The sequence below is a fragment of the Babylonia areolata genome, chromosome 19 (genome assembly GCF_041734735.1).
Source record: "Babylonia areolata isolate BAREFJ2019XMU chromosome 19, ASM4173473v1, whole genome shotgun sequence".
NCBI lineage: Eukaryota > Metazoa > Mollusca > Gastropoda > Neogastropoda > Buccinidae > Babylonia > Babylonia areolata.
In genome coordinates this window covers 19,574,723-19,578,385 of record NC_134894.1, presented here as the reverse complement: position 1 = coordinate 19,578,385, position 3,663 = coordinate 19,574,723, and the positions used below count along the sequence as shown (strand labels likewise).

Genomic DNA, 3,663 nt, shown 5'->3' with positions numbered 1-3,663 from the left:
TGATAAAGAAGGGACAGCCCATGGTGTTCTGGCAGCAAACAGTGAAGAGAAACCTCGGATTTTTCAACAAGTATATGATAAGGGGTATGACACCAGCAAACTGGCTGAGGTTTCACTTTCAGTTCCAGTTTCAGTTTCTGAAGGAGGCGTCACTGCGTACGGGCGTTCGGGCTTATCCTTATACGCTACACCACATCTGCTAGGCAGATGCCTTCTGATCAGCATGCAACATAAGCCATCGTGCTTTAAAAAAAAAAAAAAATCTGCCGTGACCAGGATTCGAACCTGGGTTATCGCGGCCACAACGCGAGGTCCTAACCACTAGACTATCACGGCTCTGAAGACAGCAGTGTTTCGAGCGCTTATACTGCCTCATGCATGCAATGACGCGGGTGCATCTGCATCTTTTTTGCACCTGTATCGATTTGTGTACAAGAAAAAAATCCCTTCGAAAGATTCCGTGGTGTGACATCCAGAAGCATTTTGCTATGAATTCGAAAAAAAAAAGCACACACACAAAAAAAAAACACCCTGATATTCTTTTTTTTCTTTCTTTCTTTCTTTTCTTTTTTTTTCTTCATTGTATGCATTCCAAACCTGTTTTTTTTTCTTTTTCTTTTTCTTGTGATGGACATCCGTCTAAGTATTAATGTGGGGGAGAGAGTAGTTCGGTAGATCATTGTCAATCATGACCAACTTTTTCTTTTTATTGGATATGTGAATGGCTTCACCAAGGAAAAAAAAGTAGGTAACTTAAATAAGTTTGTTCATTCGAAACGAAAAATGAGATAAATTTCCAGTTTCTAAACAAGGCGTCACTATGTTCGGATAAATCCATATTCGCTCCACCACATCTGCTAGGCAGATGCCTGATAGCAGTTTCACCCATGTCGCGTGTCAAGCCTTGAGTGCATTCACGTATCATTTTCTTACAGTGTGTATACCTACCAATGTGGATTTCTACAGAATCTTTTTATCTCTTTGTGTGTGTGTGTGTGTGTGTGTGTGTGTGTGTGTGTGTGTGTGTGTGTGCGTGCGCGCGCGCCTACAGTTGACTTAATCAAGATTTTGCGCCTTTTAAATATTATTAGTAGTAGTAGTAGTATTTTTATGGGTTTTTTATTATTTATTTTTATTTATTTATTTATCTATTATTTTTTTATTATTGTCTTTTTTTCTTTTCTTTTTTTCATTTTATTTTATTTTTTATTATCTTTTTCTTTCTTTCTTTTTTTTCTCAAGGCCTGACTAAGCGCGTTGGGTTACGCTGCTGGTCAGGCATCTGCTTGGCAGATGTGGTGTAGCGTATATGGATTTGACCGAACGCAGTGACGCCTCCTTGATATACTGATACTGATACTGATACTGCCCTGGGTTTTCAGTGCGCAAAGTGCGTGTTGCACATGGGGACATCGATTTATCGTCTCTTCCGAATGACTAGACGCTCAGTTTGATTTTTCCAGTCAAACGTGGGGGAAAGGGCGAGAGCGGGATTCGAACCATGGCCATTACGAACACTGTATTGGCAGGTAAGCGTCTTAACCATGTTGCCACCTTCCTCGAAACAAAAGATGAAAGAAGACGATGACGACTGAAGAAGAAGAGGATGGAGAAGGCGGTGGATGAAATATTTACATCGATTATTTTTTTCATGAAGAGAGAAGCAGAAAGCAGACCAGACAAAGAGTATTTAACAAAGGCTTCTTGAAATTCAAAGTGTCTGAGACGACGCTCCTCCTTCGTAACAAGAATTAGTAACCCAATACCAGAATCAAATGGAAAAGAAATTAGTAACCCAATACCAGAATCAAATGGAAAAGAAATTAGTAACCCAATACCAGAATCAAATAGAAAAGAAATTAGTAACCCAATACCAGAATCAAATAAGAAAAGAAAATTAGTAAACCAGTGCCAAATTTAAATAGAAAAGGACAAAACACAGTCGCGTGAAACAGAACAAACTCGGTATCAGATAGGGTCTCTAATCACAATAACGATGATGATGATGATGGTATTGATGATGATGATGATAATGATAATAATAATAATAGTGATGATGATGATGACGATTGTAATAATAATAATAATAATAATAATAATGATCATGATGATGATGATGGTACATTTACGAGGAAAGAGCGATTTCAAACATCTCAAAGCGCTCTGCAACAGTAAGTCAGGCAGACACAAACCACACAAGAACAGGCATGAACACACACACACACACACACACACACACACACACACACACACACACACACACACACACAAAATCAAATCAAATCAAATTATGGTGCTTAGAGCCTCGCCGACCACTAAGGCCATCTCAAGGCTATTGCCACGTTAATACCGACTACAAGTCAAGGGTTTAAAAAAAACATACAATAAAAACAAGTCACGGCTTTAAGCTTTCCACTCAAAGTTTAAAAAAACTTTCCATAGTTTAAAACCTTCAAATCTGATTTAAAATGTTCACTTCTTTCAAGAAGTGCATCAGTGTCCACGGGGGGACATCACGAAACAAAGTCTTCAGAGAAATCGCCGTGTAATGTCTGCGTCTAACGTCATGCAGATCCCAACAGTCAAGGAGCACGTGTTTCACGGTGAGAGGCTCATCACAGGGAATACATCGAGGGGCTTCCTCCCCCTTCAACAAGTAAGACTGAGTATAAAAAAAAAAGAAAAAAAGTGTGCCCTGGCGCAGTCTAGACAGCACAGAAACCTCCTTTCTGTTCTTCACCACCGATGGGAGGGTCTCTTTTAGGTCTGGACGGATTTGGAACAGCTTGTTGTCCGTCTGGGTGTTCCACTCTTCTTGCCAAAGATCCTTAAAACGTAAGTGTTCACCTTCTGCTTCATGTCTGTGTATGGTACGAAGGATCTCAATAATTCTTCCTTTACAGCGTTCTTGGCCAGCTAGTCTGCACAAACACACACACACACACACACACACACACACACACACACACACACACACACACACGGAAAAAGATAGATATAGAAATCAAAGTGAAATGACATAAATGAGGGGGTGAGAGTGGCAAAAAAAAAATAAAGGGAAGACTGGAGAGAGAGAGAGAGAGAGAGAGAGAGAGAGAGAGGGGCATACGGGCAAAACAAAGAAAAGAAAAGGAAGGAGATAAAAGAAAGAAAGAAAGAAAAATAAATAATAGATAAAGGGAAGGCTAGAGAGAGGGAGAGACAGACGAGCAAAAAGAAAAAAGAAAAAGAAAGAAAGAAAGAAAAAAAAACTAGATAAAGGGGAGGCTAAAGAGAGGGAGAGGCAGACGGGCAAAAAGAAAAAAGAAAAAGAAAGAAAGAAAGAAAAAAAAACTAGATAAAGGGGAGGCTAAAGAGAGGGAGAGGCAGACGGGCAAGAAAGAAAGAAAGAAAGACAGACCGAAAGAACAGTTAGTGAATAGAAAGGAGAGGGGGAAAGGAGGAAGGGGGAGGGGGTGTGCTGACAATGCTGGTCAGTGTCTCATATCGGGGACCGCTGTGTGGAGTGTGCCAAGGAAGACAGGCGATACAGCAGGACTTCAGGACTTCCTGTGCTTCCTTACAGGTCCTGCCGAGGGGGCGGTTGGGTAGGGGGGAGGGGGAGGTGAGGGTGGATGGGGGGGGGGGATGGGGGGGCTGCCACACAGCTGACTGTGGCATGGG

The 3,663-nt window shown here is 41.2% G+C and overlaps 1 non-coding gene across 1 annotated transcript; it reads right to left on the bottom strand.

The window, feature by feature from the left end:
• Positions 1-264: 264 nt before the first annotated feature.
• On the bottom strand, positions 265-336 carry Trnah-gug (transfer RNA histidin (anticodon GUG)). Its single transcript has one exon. It is a non-coding gene; the product is annotated as a tRNA-His (tRNA).
• Between the last annotated feature and the right edge of the window lie 3,327 nt (positions 337-3,663).